The following is a 22,998-nucleotide window of genomic DNA, read 5'->3' as shown; positions in this document are numbered from 1 at the left end:
ATTTAATGAAAACAACAAATAAACTGAAACAGGCTGTTTTTCAGCTGATCAAAAGTTTAGGACCACACCTCCAAAAAAAAAACTAAACCCCCCCAAAACAGAAATCCAACTTCCAAACATGAACTCAGTAATGAGTAGCTCCGCCGTTATTGTTTATCACTTCAAAAATTCGTTTCGGCATGCTTGATGCAAGTGTTTCCATGAGGTGAGTGGGAACATTTCTCCAAGTGGTGAAGACGGCCACACGAAGGCCATCTACTGTCTGGAACTGTTGTCCATTTTTGTAAACTTCCCTTGCCATCCATCCCCAAAGGTTCTCAATTGGATTTAGATCAGGGGAACATGCAGGATGGGCCAAAAGAGTGATGTTATTCTCCTGGAAGAAGTCCCTTGTCCTGCGGGCATTGTGTATTGTAGCGTTGTCCTGTTGAAAAACCCAGTCGTTACCACACAGACGAGGGCCCTCAGTCATGAGGAATGCTCTCTGCAACATCTGGACATAGCCAACGGCCGTTTGACGCCCCTGCACTTCCTGAAGCTCCCTTGTTCCACTGAAGGAAAAAGCACCCCAGACCATTATGGCAAACCTCCACTGTGGCGCGTAGAAAACATCTCAGGTGGGATCTGCTTGTCATGCCAGTAATGTTGGAAACCATCAGGACCATCAAGGTTAAATTTTTTCTCATCAGAGAATAAAACTTTCTTCCACCTTTGAATGTCCCATGTTTGGTGCTCTCTTGCAAAGTCCAAACGAGCAGTTCCGTGGCGTTCAAGGAGACGAGGTCTTTGAAGACGTTTTTTGTTTTTGAAGCCCTTCAGTTTCAGATGCTGTCTGATGGTTATGGGGCTGCAGTCAGCACCAGTAAGGGCCCTAATTTGGGTCGAGGATCGTCCAGTGTCTTGACGGACAGCCAATTGGATCCTCCGGCTCAGTGCTGATGAAATTTTTTTGGGTCTTCCACTTTACTTTTTTGTTCCATAACCCTCAGGATCATTTAAGAATTTAAGAAATTCCAAATGACTGTCTTACTGCATCCCACCTCAGCAGCGATGGCGCGCTGTGAGAGACCCTGCTTATGTAGTTCAACAACCCGACCACGTTCAAAAAGGGACAGTTTTTTTGCCTTTGCCATTACAACGTGTGACGACCTGACAGAAAATGACAATGAATCCACATCTTTGCACAGGTTTGGCCTTTTAAAGGCATGTGGTCCTAAACTTTTGATCAGCTGAAAAACAGCCTGTTTCAGTTTATCCGTCGTTTTGTCTCACTCTCATTTCTTCTTGTTGCATGTTGAAGCTCTACTTGGAACCTTGTTAAGATCCAGCCATGCTAAATATGATTTTTTTTGCTATTTTTCAAGTGGTCTTAAACTTTTGATCAGGACTGTACCTTCCTCCCCTCCTTCCCTCCCCCTCCTATTCCTTCCCTTCCCCTCATTTTATTAGACTATCAGTCTGGCTCTGTCAAAACTGCTTCGGTCGTACGTAGTCTTATCATTGAAACATCTGATACCTTAGACATGCTTTGAGTAAATATCATCTCAACCTGGTTAACTTGACAAGTACATTTGCTATACGTTAGAACTCTTTAATTTTTGACATGAGCTCATACGTATTGTGCATTTTTCCTTTATGTTCCCACTGTTACTATTTGCTAACTGTGATTTATTCTTGTACATCAGTGGATCACTTATTGCTGTACAGAACCTTTGACTGCACTGTTTGTAACAATTATTACCTTTACCTGTTAAAATTTAATAAAAACGGAATTTACACAGAATATAACAGCAGTATTTAGCGCTTGTATTGGACTGTCACAAATGCAGCAAAGGCCACAAAGGTACTTTATGGAAAAAAAATATGATTTTTTTGACCCACAGTTAAACAGATGTATTTACAGATTTTATTTCACTATCACAAATGCAGTGCAGGGCGAAAATATACTTTTTAGCAAAATAATAATTTGTCCCCACAGAAACTAATAGATGGATTTACTTGGATTGTACTTTACAGAAAAATATGTGAATATGTCCCCCACTGGGTCCCTGAACTCACAGATGGATTACCTATATTATTTTCCCTTCCCCTGGCACATATGCAGTGCAGGTACACTTAAAAAATGGGTATATGTTGCCCACTGAACTAAAAGAACAGGATAAAATTATTGTCCCAGGCACATATGCAGTGCTGGTGCACTGAACATGCACAAAATGGCAGCCGACACCCACCTAACTTACAGACGGATAAAACTTATTTTTCTGTGTCACTGGGCTCAGGGCAGGGTACAAAAATGTAGCACTGCACCAACAAAAAAAAAAAATTGCTGTAGATTGCAGAGTTAACAACAAGTTCTGGCCAATCACAGCCATGCCATTAGTAGGCATGGCTGTGATGGCTTCTAAGGGCACACTAGTTAAACACTTGTTAATTGGCTGCCCTGCAGCCTTTCAAAAAGCGCCATTAAATCGCCGAACACCGAACTCGAACCCGAACTTTTACTGAAATGTTCGGGTTCAGTCCGGGGTCCAAAAATCCTAAAGTTTGGTACGAACCCGAACTTTACAGTTCAGGTTCGCTCAACCCTAATTGCAAACACAGGCAATCTCTTCGGGACTGCTGTCCCACTTTCCTCTGCCACCCTCTGTCCTTTGCTCTCCCTAACCAGTGTCCCAGGAGCCCTTCCTGCACTCCAGCCTAGGATTATTGGGCTTAAACAATCACTGTACTTTCACACAATTCCATTTCCACCTGAAATAGAGCTGTAAAATCATGGCCACTAGAGATCTCACTTCCGCCTTATTTGCAGTCCACTGCCTGTTGTCAGGCAAGATCTGTTCCAGATAACAGAGACACAGAAGACTTTACAGGAAGTTGGGGCGTGCAAGAGCTAGCCGAGATCCTGAGCGCGATAAAAGAATGGCTTCTACACTGCTTCTGAATTTAAAGGAGCCTCCTGTCTTTCTGTAAGTGTGATTTTACCCTCCTTATCTGTTCCTTGAGGTGCAGAGCTGAATACAAATATAGTGGGCATCAAGGGAATGTACATCACAGAAGCACAGTACTGGCATATTCCACAGAATGGAGACACCTCCTGCTTGTGAGAAAAAAGCATCTAGCTGGGCAGCTGAAAACAGGGTAAATTATAGGCAGAAAAAGGCATTAGTGAAGCCCAAAAAAGACATATTCCTTCACAGCTGTGAATGTACAAAGAAGCACAGCTATTATGCAAACTTTTTTGAAAACTCAGGTACGCTTTAAAATGGTTATCATACAGAGTATTACTATACAATGAATAGGGCATTTGAAAGTATTGCAATAAAAATATTGTTCAGTTCCAAAAATGATGTTTCGATATGTGCAAATGAGCCTCTAGGAGCAACAGGGGCATTGCCATTACACCTAGAGGCTCTGCTCTCTCTGCAACTGCCGCGCCCTCTGCTTTTTATTGACAGATCCAGGCAGTATAAACGTCATCATGCCTGGCCCTGTCAGTCAAAGTGGAGAGGGCGCAGCAGTTGCAGAGAGAGCTGAGACTCTAGGTGTAATGGCAATGCCCCTGTTGCTCCTAGAGGCTCATTTGCACATATCGAAACATCATTTTTGGAACTGAACAATATTTTTATTGCAATACTTTCAAATGCCCTATTCATTGTATAGTAATGCTCCTAGAGGCTCATTTGCATATATTAAATCATGATAGGACCACCTCCTTCACTTCAAAGCCCAGAATGAGCAGGAATTGCAATGAATTACTGAATCCTTTCCCACAAAACTATGTATCAATCTGCTCCACTACATCTGCTCTATAACATGCTGGTTGCAGCTCAGACACCACATTCAACCTTCCCTTAAGAATCATTGGGAAAAATATTTTTCTCTTTGAAACATATAGAAACATAGAAACATAGAATGTGTCGGCAGATAAGAACCATTTGGCCCATCTAGTCTGCCCAATATACTGAATACTATGGATAGCCCGTGGCCCTATCTTATATGAAGGATGGCCTTATGCCTATCCCATGCATGCTTAAACTCCTCCACTGTATTTGCAGCTACCACTTCTGCAGGAAGGCTATTCCATGCATCCACTACTCTCTCAGTAAAGTAATACTTCCTGATATTACTTTTAAACCTTTGCCCCTCTAATTTAAAACTATGTCCTCTTGTAGCAGTTTTTCTTCTTTTAAATATTCTCTCCTCTTTTACCTTGTTGATTCCCTTTATGTATTTAAAAGTTTCTATCATATCCCCTCTGTCTCGTCTTTCTTCCAAGCTATACATGTTAATGTCCTTTAATCTTTCCTGGTAAGTTTTATCCTGCAATCCATGTACCAGTTTAGTAGCTCTTCTCTGAACTCTCTCCAAAGTATCAATATCCTTCTGGAGATATGGTCTCCAGTACTGAGCACAATACTCCAAATGAGGTCTCACTAGTGCTCTGTAGAGCGGCATGAGCACCTCCCTCTTTCTACTGGTAATTCCTCTTGCTATACACCAAAGCATTCTGCTAGCATTTCCTGCTGCTCTGTGACATTGTCTGCCTACCTTTAAGTCTTCTGAAATAATGATCCCTAAATCCCTTTCCTCAGATACTGAGGTTAGGACTGTATCACTGATTTTATATTCTGCTCTTGGGTTTTTACGTCCCAGGTGCATTATCTTGCACTTATCAACATTAAATTTTAGTTGCCATATTTTTGACCATTCCTCTAGTTTTCCTAAGTCCTTTTCCATTTGGTGTATCCCTCCAGGAACATCAACCCTGTTACAAATCTTTGTGTCATCAGCAAAAAGACACACCTTACCATCAAGGCCTTCTGCAATTTCGCTGATAAAGATATTAAACAATATGGGTCCCAGAACAGATCCCTGAGGTACCCCACTGGTAACAAGACCTTGGTCTGAATATACTCCATTGACTACAACCCTCTGTTGCCTGTCCCTCAGCCACTGCCTAATCCATTCAACAATATGGGAGTCCAAGCCCAAAGACTGCACTTTATTGATAAGCTTTCTATGTGGGACAGTATCAAAAGCCTTACTAAAGTCTAGATAAGCGATGTCTACTGCACCTCCTCCATCTATTATTTTAGTCACCCAATCAAACAAATCAATAAGATTAGTTTGACATGATCTCCCTGAAGTAAACCCATGCTGTTTTTCATCTTTCAATCCATGGGATTTTAGATGTTCCACAATCCTCTCCTTAAGTATGGTTTCCATTAATTTCCCCACTATTGATGTCAGGCTTACTGGCCTATAGTTGCCCAATTCCTCCCTACTACCTTTCTTGTGAATGGGCACAACATTTGCTAATTTCCAATCTTCTGGGACGACTCCTGTTGCCAGTGATTGGTTAAATAAATCTGTTAATGGTTTTGCTAGTTCACCGCTGAGCTCTTTTAATAGCTTTGGGTGTATCCCATCAGGCCCCTGTGACTTATTTGTATTAATTTTAGACAGCTGACTTAGAACCTCTTCCTCTGTAAAGACACATGCATCAAAAGATTCATTAGTCTTCTTTCCTAACTGAGGTCCTTCTCCTTCATTTTCCTTTGTAAAAACTGAACAGAAATATTCATTGAGGCAGTCAGCTAGTTCTTTATCTTCTTCCATATACCTTCCTTCTTTTGTTTTTAATTTGGTAATTCCTTGTTTTAGTTTCCTTTTTTCATTTATGTATCTGAAGAATGCCTTCTCGCCTTTTTTCCCTGACTGTGCTTTGGAAGCTCTTATAACTTGTTTGGCCTCTCTCTGCCTAATCTTATAAATTTGTCTGTCATCCTCGTTTTTTTTTTTTATAATTCCTAAATGCTATCTTTTTGTTTTTAATGATTTTGGCCACTTCTGCTGAGTACCACAGTGGTCTCTTCCTTTTTTTGCTTTTACTGACAAGCCTAATGCAATTTTCTGTTGCCTTCAATAGTGCCACTTTTAAGTAGTCCCATTTCTCCTGGACTTCAATGAAACTGTTCCAGTCTGATAGGGACTTGTATACCACTAATCTAATTTTAGAAAAGTCTGTTTTTCTAAAATCTAAAACTTTAGTTTTTGTGTGTTGTGACTCAGTCACTGTACTTATAGTAAACCACACTGACTGGTGATCACTAGATCCCAAGCTTTCCCCTACAGTAATATCAGATACCAAATTCCCATTTGTGAATACTAAATCTAAAATGGCCTCCTTCCGGGTTGGCTCCTCCACTACTTGCTGTAGAGATAATCCCAGTAGGGAATTTAGAATATCTGTACTCCTGGCAGAACTAGCTATTTTGGTTTTCCAGTTTACATCTGGAAGATTGAAGTCTCCCATAATGATAACTTCCCCCTTCAATGTCATTTTAGCTATTTCTTCAACTAGTAGATCATCTAATTCTTTGACTTGGCTAGGTGGTCTATATATCACACCTACATGAGTTACCTTATGATTATCAAGCTGCACGGTAACCCAAACTGACTCTAAATTGTTCTCGCTAACTTGTATCAAATTCGATTTCATGTTATCTTTCATATACAGGGCCACCCCTCCCCCCTTCTTGCCTTCTTTGTCTTTCCTGTATAGAGAGAACCCTGGTATTGATATATCCCAGTCATTACTCCCCTTGAACCACGTCTCAGTAACAGCCACTACATCTATATTCTAAGATGCCATTATAGCCTCAAGCTCATTGATCTTATTCCCTAGACTGCGAGCATTTGTAGACAAGACTCTGAGCTTGTCATTTCTTAACCTTTGTGCTTCTGGCCTCTTCTGGCATTGTTCCGGGGGGCAATTGGACTGCTGGATTATCACTCTTTTGCCCCCCTTTCCTAGTTTAAATGCTTCTTAGCAAATACCTGGAACTGTTCACCGAGGACATTCGTTCCTTTGAGAGAAAGATGCAAACCATCTTTCTTGTACAGTTCTTTTCCATTCCAACAAGAGCTAACATGAGACACAAAGCCAAACCTTTGGTTCAGACACCATTCACCAAGCCATACATTGAATTCCTTAATGCACATCTTCCTGTCATGCTGAAGGTTATGCACAGGCAAAACTGCAGAGAATGAAACAGTTGATGCAACCTCCCGTATATCCTTTCCAAGTGTGTGAAAAGCTTCTTTCACCTTTGAAACCTCATTGCAAGCCAGATCGTTTGTCCCAAGATGGAGAATAACATCCACTTCCCTTTCCTGCTTTGCTTGCCTAACAATATTAAGGATCCGTCGTCTATCCCTGCTAGCGGTAGCACCAGGGAGGAGACATCTCACAACACCATTCTTCTCAAACTTCACACCTCTTATGATGGAATCGCCCACCAACAGCTGCTTACTATCAATCCTCACCTTCTCCTTTTTGTCTTTGGCTGCAGTCTTACATACTTTAGGCATGGGAGATGATTGTTTCTCACCCACTGTGCTTGAGCCATCCTCCATGTTGCTCTGGCACTCTGAAAGTGCTGCAAATGAATTATGGAGAGCCACAGACTGTGGGACATGCCTTCTATCCACAACTCTCAGTCTACCAGAACCTACAGTAACCCATCTTCCAATTCTAGGGGGCCTCTGTGGCAGTGGCATTGCAATGTTCTCAGCCTGAGTTTGTTTAGTGGTTAATTTAAAAATCTCATATTTCAAAAAGGTAATTTCCTGCTGCATTATGGAGAGCTGTCTACAGATCAGACAGTATCCAAACCTTTGAAGAGTGGAACCTGAAATAAAAGCACAACAATTCCTGCACAGAACCAGGTCTGCCATTGTAAAGAGGGGAAAGATTTTAAACAAACAAATCTTACTTTTTTAGATTGTATCCACCTCCAGATTACCTCCTGAGTATCTCCTGAATATCTCCAATGCTCTTGTAGATCAGCTCTTGGTAAGCAGTCTTGGAAAAGCAGCAAGCTGACCCCCATAACAGTTTTTATATTTCGGTCTTCAGAGCTGTGTAAAAAGTGATCATTTTTCAGGGTGATCTGTACTTTTTAGCGATACCATTGTTTAGTGTGTATGACTTTTGATCAATTTTTGGAAGGGAAAGTCACAAAAAAGGCAGTGAATATGCCATGTTAATTTTTTGTTTTTATACCATTATAGCATTTATATTTTAATAGTTTGGGCATTTTGGGGTACGATAATGATAATAATCTTTATTTTTTATTGTTTATTTTTATTTATAATATGGGCAAAGGGGGTGATTTCAATTTGAATGAATGTCTTTTATTTTTTACTTTTTGCCCTGGAGCAGTTCTTCCAGGGGAAAGCCTCCTCAGATGCCATGGTCACAATTGACCACATCATCTGAGGGGTGAAATGTCTGTGGTCAGCATTATCGCCTGAACATAAAAAATGAAATAGGACAGCATCACTTACTGGAACAAATAGTACGTGTTATGGCGGCGGTGCTCGTGGCGTTAGGTCCCGGCCTCAGAGACCTCTCAAATGTAAAGAAACCTTCAGGGAAGTCACGGCACTCTCAATCTTGAATCAAATCCTAGTGTTTATTCACACCGAAAGATACAGCAACGTTTCGACACATGTAGCTTGAGAAAGACCTGTGTGTCGAAACGTTGCTGTATTTTTCGGTGTGAATAAACACTAGGATTTGATTCAAGATTGAGAGTGCCGTGACTTCCCTGAAGGTTTCTCAGCATTATCGCCTATCACAGACATGGTCTTCGGGTGTCTGCGGTGTAAAACAGCAGACACTAGGCAGCTACGGTGCCTGTTGCACTCAAAAGTGGACGACATCTTTAAAGACCCGACCAGCACTGTACATGTAAGACAGATGTTCAGTTCAGCTGAATCTAAGGATGCCTTTCACTTAGCGATCTGTTACTTCATTCTGGAGCAAAAGTACTTTAATACATACAGTACAGACCAAAAGTTTGGACACACCTTCTCATTCAAAGAGTTTTCTTTATTTTCATGACTATGAAGGCATCAAAACTATAAATTAACACATGTGGAATTATATACATAACAAACAAGTGTGAAACAACTGAAAATGTCATATTCTAGGTTCTTCAAAGTAGCCACCTTTTGCTTTGATTACTGCTTTGCACACTCAGTTGTTTCACACTTGTTTGTTATGTATATAATTCCACATGTGTTATGTATATAATTCCACATGTGTTAATTCATAGTTTTGATGCCTTCAGTGTGAATCTACAATTTTCATAGTCATGAAAATAAGCAAAATTCTTTAAATGAGAAGGTATGTCCAAACTTTTGGTCTGTACTGTATGCAAAGGAGCTGTTTAGTGCACCGAGGGCAGACCGAAGTGACTCTGTGCACCCTTGCTCCTCCTGCAACCAGGTTCCTGCATTGTTATCTAGCCTGGCCCAGTCACTCAAGGAGAGGGAGGAGCTGGCAGAGGAAGCAGGAGGAGCAAGGGTGCACAGAGTCACTTGGGTCTGTCCTTGGTGCATTTAACAACTAATTTGCGTGTGTATTAAAAGTTCTTTTTTTATTACATTCAGCTTATCTAGTCTTACAAAGCATAGTGCCTAGTTTTTCAGTGAATTTCTTGGTGACAGATTTCCTTTAATCCTCAGAGTTTATGCACCAGTAATATTTCCCTACATATCATTCTGATAACAATATAGTGAATTCAGAGAAACATGAATCTACAACTTATATGTCTGAAATACAAGGGCCTACAATAATGGAATACATTATAATGGAGCATTCATTGAATATTTCTAATAGTTTTTCTGTCATTCAGCTCCTATAGATTGAATACTGTAGTTGTGATCTATAAATCCATTGTGTTCTATACTTGCTACTTTTGTAATAGTTTTTTTAGAAGTCAGGACGCTCAGCACATTAATTTCCTGCAGTTTTCTAGCCCTGTTTGCTTTGTCTTCTCAATTCGAGATTTAATAATGGGCTTTGTGAACTGCTAATAAAATTGTACTATGAATACAAGATCAGGATGTGCGGGAACAATGTGTGTATTAAACGCTCCTCCAAATAACAGTGTGATTTATTGTCCTTGGAGAAATAAGGTGACCTTGGCTTTCTCTTGTCAATATTTGCTTCTCCTCATTAATCAATCTTCACTTCTACAATATTTAAAAACTGATCAAGTACAATTAACTGTTTCAGGCTGATCTATGATTCTGAAGCAAGGTTAAACTCAATCAGATTAACATGTAATTAGTTTGGTTGATTGAACTTGGTATTATGGGACACTTTCGTTAGATGCAACCTTTTCACAATCAGCAACCCTTGGCAGATGAGCAATGACCATAAGAATATCTAGCAGGAAAACCCAGAAAGCTAAAGCAATCTACTTAAAGGGGTTGTCCACTTTTGATAATACCATTTTGTTAGGAGAGTCTCCAAAAATAAGTTAAGCATAGGTTGTCTCGCTGCTGGGAAACCCAGCAATCAGCTGTGGTCTGGTTGGAACCTAGCAACAAGTGCTCAATCCATTTTAAGGACCACCTTAGCGGAAATTAAGTTTTACCCTGTGTACATTGAAATACATAGGCATGCAGGGTCCTCCAGAAGGAGGATGTTTGCTGATGTTTCTCCTGCCCCCTATTAACCCAGAACTGGTAAACAGGGTACAAATTTGTTCTCCCTTTCCTTTCCTCTTGGCTCAACATCCTGAATGGCAGGAGAGAAACGGCTTTGATTTAATGATACTCAGTGGGGAGTTGTTTATCCTATATGTGGTCACCAGTGGTTATGATGTAAAATGCAGCTCATTGAAGGTTTTGATAGCATGTCGTGATAAGGCAGCACTGTGGCCTGTTCATACTATACCAAGTGAAGTGTCGTACATTGTATAGCAGCTGTGCTTGGTGTTGTAGCTTAATCCCATTCACTTGAATGAGACTGAGCTGCGTAAAGGCTTAGTGACCCATCGATGTCACAAGCCTAGTAGAAGGTTGCAGAACTCTCCCAGTTGCTGCAGCCTTTTGAAAAAGCTGATCAGTGAGGGTGCCAGGAGTCAGAACCCCACCAATCAGAAAGCGATGACCTATTCTGAGTAGTGTTGAGCGAATTGAGCTTTGCATCATCGATCCAAAGTCGAATTAGTCATAAACTTTTGATTTTAATGCGGTCTTCGTACAGCTTTAAAATGTATTGGGTCCCTGGACTTTGTTTCACCCAACGTCGTGCAAGACTTCAGTGAATTAATTTGGTGTTCATTTCTGCATCTTTAAAAACATTTTTAATTAGGAATTCAAAATTGGGTTTGGTACCGAGGTACCAGCTGGTATCAAACCCAACTTCGGGTTCCCCCACCCCAGCTGTTGCTGCAGGGGAAATGTAGTCTTACATGACAACTACTCAGATGAATGGATGTCCATGTAATAGAAGGACAGCATGAGTTTGTCAGAACAGCTGCAACTGTTATAAGACATATACGAACGAGACAACCCTTTAATTGAAAAGATAAAAAGCTAGATGCCTACAACTACCCCTAAGGGAAGTATGAGAGCGTAGTGCATACTGCTGTGTTATTGAGTTCAGTGTATTACAGTATGCTGTAAAGTCCAAAGCTTAACCCAATCATGGATACAGGTAAAAAGCATGCTGGAGCTCTGTTATGAAAGTTCCAAATGACTCTAACAATAGATTACAAAATTAATCTGCACAGAATTTTCAACCTCTTTATCAAGTTAGAAAAAAACAAAAAAAATGCCCATTACTGGTGGAATCTGTAGACAATCTAATGTGCTCAGTATAGAGGCCTCCAAACCATCTCCTGGCTGCATATGTTGGGAAATGAGGATCTGTTAGATTTCAACAGTAGATTAAACAGAGATGTCAAGCGTTTGATTGCAAATATTGCTGCTAAACATGGTAACAGATTAACTAGAGTATAGATTGGTTTGCGTACTTATACTAAAAAGTTGGATAACTGCCTGAAAAAAATGCTAAAATAGATAATTTATTATGTTGTTATTAAAATATAGTGGCTATCCGCCAGCAGAACAAAACGGGCTAGGTGTGCTGAGCTAGTGGACTGTCTGTATATATATTCAGCCACTATTCCCATTAACACCACTGAGCAGGGGTTTCCTCCACAATTGCACCACAGTACCTCAGATACACTGTTTCACTTGGTGTGTATCTGTTAGTTATCAGGTCATACAGGGCTTATTACAGAGAATTCTGATAAGGGATGATTGGTATAGTATGTAATTGTAGCCACCAATCAAGCCTAAATATTATCATCAAGCCCCTATAACCTTTCATTGTACTTCATCCATGCCTAAAGTTGCGTCCACTCAACGCGTTTCTCAGCTGCCCTATTTGCGCAGTCTATCATCAGGAGCAGTGTTAGTGTAATCCAGCTCCAGGCCGCACATGTATTTGGCGTTTTGCTGTGAGCTGGGGAGGACAGGGAGCAGCGCTGCACCCTGGAGACTCCACACGTGCAGCACACTGTAGTACAGCCTAACGGCTCTCAAACATGGTAACAGGTTGGTAATTTTCAAGTGGTTCTCACACTTAGCTGGTATTGTGTCTCCTATAAGTTAAGTTCTCTGAGACTGGGAACCCCTTTTGATTAAAAAAAGAAAGAACTCAAATGACCTAAGAGGTGAGGCAGAGCTTGTGACTGCTACCACCTCTGAGGACAGTGATTGTCTGGCATAGGTGGCATGGATGTAGATGTCACATCATACTTCCAGTCCAGCGGCTACCAGAGGCAGTGGAGAAAGGGAGGTCAGTGCTTGAATCCAAGCACAAGTGAGAGATGAGTCTTTGCCTGGCAATATCAAAAGGGGCTCCTGGTCTCCGAGAACCCCTTTAAATATCAGAAACCAGAGCAGAGAGTGTGAGACGGCAGAGTGTCTTTCACAGCACTGTCACTATTTACAAAATATGCATTTATGTATCAATGTTTCATTTTGTATAAATCCATAAAGTATGAAGCCTGAATAAACATCATGATCTGCAAATTATTTTAAATTTTCTACCAGCTGGATTGTCCTAGTAGTGACTGAAAAATGTGTGTGCAGTCTGTGTAGCGAAATGCCTAAAAATTTGACTTTGATACATGCAGTCTAGATGTAAAAGCAGTTATCAGCAAATGTGTGGACGAGTTCAATCTTAGTGGAATAAACAGGTGGCTTTGAAGTTACTCTGGGAGGAGCACGTGCACCCATGGCATGGTTATAGAAGGAGCACTCATTTGTAGGAATGAGCAATTGCTTGAAGAAAGCCAGGTTATCTTTCTTCACAAACAGCCTCCTAATTCCCAAGTAACCTTGCTTGCTATTCCCTCATTAATGGTGTCCTTCTACCAGAAGTTTCTTTAATCATTCCGATTCCTGGTGTTATTCTCGACAGTAAGCAGCAGAACAGGTCAATGTGGTCGGCATCCAAATAAGAAGAAAATAAGGCACGATGGCATACATCTGCATATAAATGTCATATTTCTTGTTTGAAAAATACATGTATAATGAGATGGCATGCGACTGCTACCCCTTCCTCATTTACATATTAAAATGAAAGAATTTTCACAATTTGTACATAAATATCTGTAGTGCCAGACTTGGCCGACCAGTATCCCAGAGAATACAGTGCCGTAAAAGGGATAAATGTGCACATGTTCTGTATGAATTGAGGATGGACCCTCAAAATATTTTATTTTGGTTTATCCGGTAAGCCCCAGTGTGACAGTGAATAGTAGCATCATCTTTCATTATGCTGTACAACGTGGCGCTAAGGTTGTGAGAATATAATAAACTTGTAAGGGGTAGTGGACCTAAACCACCTGCAACCCTGGACTGTAATGACAGGTATGTTTGGTATTCACATGGTTAACTTTTAGAAATGTGCTATAAAGAGCACTATAATCAACTTACTAATAGGCTGTAACAAGAGCAACTGTGTTGGCTCCCCTGCTATGCAGTGCTGGCCACTTGTGCTGACAGCCGGCATCCAGTGTATCCATAAGAATCCTTCTCCAATATGGCTACAGATGGAGCGGCACGTGACTAGTGGCCTCCACTGAGTAACACTGTTCATGACAAGTTGATTTAAAGGCTATGGATAGTGATGGACAAACATCGGCCGGGACGTTTCGCGAACGTGCGTTCACGATAAAATGTTCAAGAACCGCGCGTTTGTGGCGGGCCCCATTCACTTTAACCACCTCAGCCCCTATGGCTTAAACACCCTGAAAGACCAGGCCACTTTTTACACTTCTGCACTACACTACTTTAACCGTTTATTGCTCGGTCATGCAACTTACCACCCAAATGAATTTTACCTCCTTTTCTTCTCACTAATAGAGCTTTCATTTGGTGGTATTTCATTGCTGCTGACATTTTTACTTTTTTTGTTATTAATCGAAATTTAACGAGAAATTTTCACTTTCAGTTGTAAAATTTTGCAAAAAAAACGAGATCCATATATAAATTTTGCTCTAAATTTATTGTTCTAGATGTCTTTGATAAAAAAAAATGTTTGGGTAAAAAAAAAAATGGTTTGGGTAAAAGTTATAGCGTTTACAAACTATGGTACAAAAATGTGAATTTCCGCTTTTTGAAGCAGCTCTGACTTTCTGAGCACCTGTCATGTTTCCTGAGGTTCTACAATGCCCAGACAGTACAAACACCCCACAAATGACCCCATTTCGGAAAGTAGACACCCTAAGGTATTCGCTGATGGGCATAGTGAGTTCATAGAACTTTTTATTTTTTGTCACAAGTTAGCGGAAAATGATGATTTATTTTTTTTTCTTACAAAGTCTCATATTCCACTAACTTGTGACAAAAAATAAAAAATTCTAGGAACCCGCCATGCCCCTCATGGAATACCTTGGGGTGTCTTCTTTCCAAAATGGGGTCACTTGTGGGGTAGTTATACTGCCCTGGCATTCTAGGGGCCCAAATGTGTGGTAAGGAGTTTGAAATCAAATTCTGTAAAAAATGACCAGTGAAATCCGAAAGGTGCTCTTTGGAATATGGGCCCCTTTGCCCACCTAGGCTGCAAAAAAGTGTCACACATCTGGTATCTCCGTATTCAGAAGAAGTTGGGGAATGTGTTTTGGGGTGTCATTTTACATATACCCATGCTGGGTGAGAGAAATATCTTGGCAAAAGACAACTTTTCCCATTTTTTTATACAAAGTTGGCATTTGACCAAGATATTTATCTCACCCAGCATGGGTATATGTAAAATGACACCCCAAAACACATTCCCCAACTTCTCCTGAATACGGAGATACCAGATGTGTGACACTTTTTTGCAGCCTAGGTGGGCAAAGGGGCCCATATTCCAAAGAGCACCTTTCGGATTTCACTGGTCATTTTTTACAGAATTTGATTTCAAACTCCTTACCACACATTTGGGCCCCTAGAATGCCAGGGCAGTATAACTACCCCACAAGTGACCCCATTTTGGAAAGAAGACACCCCAAGGTATTCGCTGATGGGCATAGTGAGTTCATGGAAGTTTTTATTTTTTGTCACAAGTTAGTGGAATATGAGACTTTGTAAGAAAAAAAAAAAAAATCATAATTTTCCACTAACTTGTGACAAAAAATAAAAAATTCTAGGAACTCGCCATGCCCCTCACGGAATACCTTGGGGTGTCTTCTTTCCAAAATGGGTCACTTGTGGGGTAGTTATACTGCCCTGGCATTCTAGGGGCCAAAATGTGTGGTAAGTAGGTAAATGACCTGTGAAATCCGAAAGGTGCTCTTTGGAATATGGGCCCCTTTGCCCACCTAGGCTGCAAAAAAGTGTCACACATGTGGTATCTCCGTATTCAGGAGAAGTTGGGGAATGTGTTTTGGGGTGTCATTTTACATATACCCATGCTGGGTGAGAGAAATATCTTGGCAAAAGACAACTTTTCCCATTTTTTTATACAAAGTTGGCATTTGACCAAGATATTTATCTCACCCAGCATGGGTATATGTAAAATGACACCCCAAAACACATTCCCCAACTACTCCTGAATACGGAGATACCACATGTGTGACACTTTTTTGCAGCCTAGGTGGGCAAAGGGGCCCAAATTCCTTTTAGGAGGGCATTTTTAGACATTTGGATACCTGACTTCTTCTCACGCTTTGGGGCCCCTAAAATGCCAGGGCAGTATAAATACCACACAAGTGACCCCATTTTGGAAAGAAGACACCCCAAGGTATTCAATGAGGGGCATGGCGAGTTCATAGAAAAAAAATTTTTTTGGCACAAGTTAGCGGAAATTGATATATTTTTTTTTTTTCTCACAAAGTCTCCCTTTCCGCTAACTTGGGACAAAAATTTCAATCTTTCATGGACTCAATAAGCCCCTCAGCAAATACCTTGGGGTGTCTTCTTTCCAAATTGGGGTCATTTGTGGGGTGTTTGTACTGCCCTGGCATTTGAGGGTCTCCGCAATCATTACATGTATGCCCAGCATTAGGAGTTTCTGCTATTCTCCTTATATTGAGCATACGGGTAATGAGATTTTTTTTTCCGTTCAGCCTCTGGGCTGAAAGAAAAAAATGAACGGCACAGATTTCTTCATTCGCATCGATCAATGTGGATGAAAAAATCTCTGCCAAAAAAAGAAAAAGGAGGGGAAAGGCGTTTGCCAGGACATAGGAGCTCCGCCCAACATCCATACCCACTTAGCTCGTATGCCCTGGCAAACCAGATTTCTCCATTCACATCAATCGATGTGGATGAATAAATCCTTGCCGGGATTTTTTTTTTTTATATATATACACAAAGTGTTTGCCAAAGTATATGAACACCGCCACCTCCTCAGCTCATATGCCTCGGCAAACGTATCTTTTACTGCAGAGGAGAAATCTCGTCTTGCAGCGCCGCATACACCGACTTGCGTGTAATCTGACAGCAGCGCAATGCTTCTGTCAGAATGCACATCAGTGCTGCAGCTAGTCGATCGGTTGGTCCACCTGGAAGGTAAAAAAAACAAAACAAAAAAGAAAAAACCAGGCTGCAACGCAATAAATTTATTAACTTCAGAACAGAACATATTAACTTTTTTTTAACTTTTTTAACTTTTTTACTTACCGGTAATTTTTTTTTTGTTTAGTTTTTTTTACCTTTATAGAACAAACCTCTCCTTCCCCATGGGACAATGTGCAAAGCGCAAATCGCCCAAAGATGTGGCGAAGTACGTTATGCACTTTATCCCAGGTGAAAGGAGAGGTTTGCAGCAGCTGTTAGTAAAAGGGCCCTAATAGCCCTGTGTGCCTGTCCTGTGAGATGCATCCCTATGCTAGGTGTACCTGTGTGTGGTACTTCCGGAAACACTCACCAAAGCATAGGGCAGGGTGGTCAGGACAGTCAGGACAGAAATAGCGGGTGTCACGCCATATTCCACTCCTGCTACAGACACAACATTTTTTTCGGGGTGGCGGTTGGGTTGAAGTACCAGCAACGACACTGGGGAAATGTCGCTCGTGTAGACGGCTAACTACACTGGTGGATGGGGCCACGGAACCTTCTGGATACAGGAGGTTCTCGATGATCTCTTCCTGGAATTTGAGGAAGGATCGTGTTCTCCCAGCCTTACTGTAGAGAACAAAACTATTATACAGAGCCAATTGAATTAAATATACAGACACCTTCTTATACCAGCGTCTGGTTCTGCGGGAAACTAAATAGGGAGCCAACATCTGGTCATTGAAGTCCACCCCTCCCATGAGCGCATTATAGTCGTGGACTGAGAGGGGCTTTTCAATGACACGGGTTGCCCTTTCAATTTGGATTGTCGTGTCTGCGTGAATGGAGGAGAGCATGTAAACGTCACGCTTGTCTCTCCATTTCACCGCGAGCAGTTCTTCATTACACAAGGCAGCCCTCTCCCCCCTTGCAAGACGGGTGGTAACGAGCCGTTGGGGGAAGCCCACGCGACTAGTTCGCGCGGTGCCACAGGCGCAAATCCGTTCTAGAAACAAATGCCTAAAGAGGGCCACACTTGTGTAAAAATTGTCCACATAAAGATGGTACCCCTTGCCGAATAAGGGTGACACCAAGTCCCAGACTGTCTTCCCACTGCTCCCCAGGTAGTCAGGGCAACCGACCGGCTCCAGGGTCTGATCATTTCCCTCATAGATCCGAAATTTGTGGGTATAGCCTGTGGCCCTTTCACAGAGCTTATACAATTTGACCCCATACTGGGCACGCTTGCTTGGGATGTATTGTTTGAAGCCAAGGCGCCCGGTAAAATGTATTAGGGACTCATCTACGCAGATGTTTTGCTCAGGGGTATACAAATCTGCAAATTTCTGGTTGAAATGGTCTATGAGGGGCCGAATTTTGTGGAGCCGGTCAAAAGCTGGGTGGCCTCTGGGACGGGAGGTGGTGTTGTCGCTAAAATGCAGAAAACGCAGGATGGTCTCAAATCGTGTCCTGGACATAGCAGCAGAGAACATGGGCATGTGATGAATTGGGTTCGTGGACCAATATGACCGCAATTCATGCTTTTTAGTTAGACCCATGTTGAGGAGAAGGCCCAGAAAAATTTTAAGTTCGGAAACTTGGACTGGTTTCCACCGGAAAGGCTGGGCATAAAAGCTTCCAGGGTTTGCGGTTATAAATTGTGTGGCATACCGGTTTGTCTCTGCCACGACTAAGTCCAAGAGCTCCGCAGTCAAGAACAGCTCAAAAAATCCCAGGGCCGAACCGATTTGAGCCGTCTCAACCCGAACTCCAGACTGGGCGGTGAAAGGGGGAACTAATGGTGCGGCTGAAGTTGGTGACTGCCAATCAGGGTTTGCCAGCACCTCAGGGATTCTAGGGGCTCTACAGGCCTGTCTGTGCGGTGGCTGCGACGGGGTAACTACTGCACGTGCCACCGTACCAGCTTCAACTGCCCTTCTGGTGCTCGCTACTTCACCAGGTTGTACGGCAGTGCTGGTACTAGGTCCAGGAAGGGCTGCGCTGCTGGTGTATGCCTCACCACGTGATCCGGCAGCGACAGCCCCACTCTGCTGCTCTTGAAGCGGATCCTGCGTAACCTGTGGTCTAGCGACACGGGGCCGGGTACGCCTGGTTCTATCAGGGACCTCCACCTCCTCGTCCGAACTTTGGGTCAGAGAGCCACTGCTTTCCACAGGTTCATATTCTGACCCGCTAGATTCATCAGATGAGGGTTCCCACTCCTCATCCGACTGGGTCAGAATCCTGTAGGCCTCTTCAGAAGAATACCCCCTGTTTGACATTTTGGACTACTAAATTTAGGGGTATTCCCTGAGACTACCCAAGAAAAAAAGCAAACCTGTCTTACAAAGGGGAGGCTAGCGAAGTACCGGAGGCCGCTGCGGTTGATAAAAAATATCAAAACTGATTTTTTTATCGCCGCAGTGCGTGTAAAGTGAATGTGCAGTGATCAAAAAATAATAATTTTTTGTCACTGCGGTGGGGCGGGCGTGGGTGAACGCACGTGTGGGCGATCGATCAGGCCTGATCGGGCAAACACTGCGTTTTGGGTGGAGGGCGAGCTAAGGTGACACTAATGCAATTATAGATCTGACCGTGATCAGTTTTGATCACTTACAGATACTATAAAAGTACAAATGCTGATTAGCGATACGCTAATCAGCGAATAAAAGTGATTGCGGTGCGGTGGGCTGGGCGCTAACTGACGCTAACTACCTAACCAAGGGGCCTAAACTATCCCTAAAACCTAACAGCCAATACTAGTGAAAAAAAAAAAAAGTGACAGTTTACACTGATCACTTTTTGTCTTTCACTAGTGATTGACAGGGGCGATCAAAGGGGTGATCAAAGGGTTAATTGGGGTGCAGGGGGGTGATCTAGGGCTAAGGTGTAGTGTTGGTGCTACTCACTGTGAAGTCTGCTCCTCTGCTGGATCCAACCGACGAAAAGGACCAGCAGAGGAGCAGAGAAGCCATATAACAGATCATATTTACTAATATGATCTGTTATATGGCTTGTGATTCGATTTTTTAAAAATCAGCAACCTGCCAGCGACGATCATTGGCTGGCAGGTTGCTGATGCAATTGTCCTCGAACTTTTGCCGGCCCGCGATGCGCATGCGCGGGCCGGCTGTGACCGAGATCTCGCGTCTCGCGAGAGGACGCGCCGGCGCGTCCAAGCGGAATGAAACAACCACCTCCAGGACGCGTCGCTGCGTTCGGCAGTCCGGAGGTGGTTAATGGCAGGCGAACCTGAAAAACCTTCTGGTCATATTTTCAGCTACCAAATACTTACTAGAAGTGCACAAATAGTCCCACAACATGGCCAGTGACATACCAGAAGGAGATCAATGGCAAAAATTCCCACAAAAAATATGTATTTTAATCAGGGGCCATTTCTATGCTTCTTAAAAGGAAACTCTCAAAAATGTGCCCTGCTGGAGCCTAGAGAAAATTTTTTTTATTTTAGGCCATTGGAGTACAGGCACCAAAAATTGGGCATTCACCTGACAGAAAAGAACAAGTGATTATGTGGCTGGAGGTACATTAGGCGGTCACTGAATAACAATTTTACTGTAGGCCAGTGGAGTACAGGCCTCCAAAATTAGACATTCCCCTGACAGAAAAGGTCTTTTATGCCTCTATATATCCATACGACAAGACAATTCTTTGTTCTGTGTGGTGGCGGATATGTGTGGGCTGGCATGAGGAAATTCAATTACACGTGGTCGTCACAGGTGTTGAATTCCTACGAGATCCATGCCTCATTAATTTTTAGAAATGTGAGGTAGTCCACACTGTCATGACCTAGGCGAGTGCATCTATAGGTCACGATCCCCCCTGCTGCACTTAACGTCCTTTCGGACAGGACACTCGACGGGCAAGCCAAAAGTTCCATGGAAAATTGTGCCAGTTCTGGCCACAGGTCAAGCCTGCACACCCAGTAGTCCAGGGGTTCCTTGCTTCTCAGAGCGTCCACATCAGCCGTTAACCCGATGTAGTCAGACACCTGTCAGTCTAGGTGTTCCTTGAGGCTGGATAAGGAGGGCGTCTGTCAATGGGTTGGCTGCAAGAATGATCTCATATCCGAACTGACCAACACATCTTCAAACCTCCGTCTTCCTGCAGGCGCAGCAGTTTCTCTGTGGGTGGAAATTCCTATGCCAGCGCCAGCAACAACAGAATACAGCATCTATCACAGCAAGGCCTGGAAATGCTGCATTCTGCCAGCCCTCTTTGATGCTGGAAACATGTCTACCATTTTGTGTTTGTACCGGGGGTCTAAATACATTGCCACCCAGTACTGGTCCTTGCCCTTTATGCTGTTTATACGGGGGTCCCTCTTCAAATACTGGAGCATGAAGGCCCCTATTTGCATTAAATTGGAAGTGGTGGAGCGCCCTGGCTCCTGCTCATTGCCCAGGAGAATGTCGTCCTCTGTCTCGTCCCCCCAGCCACGGACAACACCAGGGATCCCCCAAAAGTTTCAAGTCCCCCTCAAAGCCTGCTCTTCTTGCTCCTCCTCCTCCCCCCAGCAACCATCCTCCTCTGACTCCTCTTCAAACTCCTGCTGACTTGTCTCAGATGGAGTAGCCCCCCCAGGGAATCCATTCAGCATTGCGATTTCTTCATCTTCCAGCACCTGCTCCTCGGCGGCTTGATCAATTACACGACGCAATGCACGCTCCATAAAGAAGGCGTAAGGTACAATGTCACTGATGGCGCCCTGGCTGCGACTGACCAGTTTGGTGATCTCATCAAATGGCCGCAGAAGTCTGCATGTGGCGCGCATGAGCAGCCACTGGCGCGGAGAAAAGAAACCAAGCTTCCCAGCACCTATCCTGCTGCAGAGTTCGTACAGGTAGTCGTTAACAGCACGTTGCTGCTGGAGCAGCCTATCAAGCATTTACAAGGTGGAGTTCCAGTGCATTGGGCTGTCACAAATCAGACGTCTGACAGGCAGGTGGTGTCGCCGCTGAACGTCAGCAAGGCGTCCTGGGAGCGCAAGATGTGACCATGCATGGCTCGCTCCAGATACATTTGCAGTCTGCTTTTTGTCTCTGATGCACTGCGAGTCCTGCCTGCTTCTCCTCCCTATCTGCTGCTCCGTCTCTCCCTCTGAACTCCCCTCCTCTTCCTCCCTTGTGGGCATCCACGTGACGTCCATCGACACATCATCATCGTCACCTTCACGACCACTGACATTAGAGATCTCAGAGTAGGCAGCAACAGCGGGGACCACCCTCCTTGGTCCTGAATTGTCCTTCCTTGCACCACTTTTGGTTGGTACTAGCCATTGCATACTGGTAACACTCCACAAGACCTGCCATTTTGGAGATGCTCTGACCAAGCTTTTTCGCCATCACACTTTGGCCCTTGTCCAAATCACTGAATCACTAAACCGACTGTTCACTTGCTGCCTAATATATCTCACCGCTTGACAGGCAGAATTGTAACATGACAATAGGAGAGATTTATCAGATTTGGTACAAAGTAAAACTGACTAAGTTCCCCAATGGAACCCATCAGAACGATTCTTTCATTTTCCTAAGGAGCTCTAAAAAAAAAAAAAAAAATCAAAGGTAGGATCTGATTGGTTTCTATTGGTGACTAAGCCAGTTTTCCTTTTGCATCAATTTTGATAAATCTCCCCCAGTGTATCTCACATCACCTGTCAGTGGTTTTAATGTTATGGCTCATCGGTGTATACATACTAGCTATAAGCCATCATCAATAATTATTATTTTTATTGAACAGTTTAGAAATTATCTTTTGACAAGGCAATCCTCCTAGAATTGGAGCACTTTAGAGATGAAGCACCATTATACTGTACTAAATTACTTCACTTGACTAAAAATTGCTGGCCTATGCTACAGTATATATTAATGTGCAATGCATGTTATGCCAATGTCAGGACTGAGAGGAATAACATGACGTTCTCTGGAACTCCTTTATAGAAGAATGTCATTAGTTCTGCCTGTGTACTGCAGGCTGGGCTAGAGGAGTAGTCATTGATGGGAAGGAATGCATCCATATGTACAACAGTTTTCCTTTGCAATGTAATTACAAGACTGGCTAGATACAATATAAAGGTTTGTAATTAAGATAATGATCACATAGTCCCATATGACCATTGAG

At 42.8% G+C, this 22,998-nt stretch overlaps 1 protein-coding gene across 1 annotated transcript in view; it reads left to right on the top strand.

Annotated features, from left to right (window-relative positions):
• The window catches only part of XYLB (xylulokinase), a 298,115-nt gene that overhangs the window by 257,339 nt on the left and 17,778 nt on the right, over positions 1-22,998 (top strand). The gene's annotated exons all lie outside the window — the stretch shown is intronic.

Source organism: Bufo bufo, chromosome 5 (assembly GCF_905171765.1).
Source record: "Bufo bufo chromosome 5, aBufBuf1.1, whole genome shotgun sequence".
Taxonomy (NCBI): Eukaryota; Metazoa; Chordata; class Amphibia; order Anura; family Bufonidae; genus Bufo; species Bufo bufo.
This window is presented reverse-complemented; position numbering and strand designations above follow the sequence as displayed.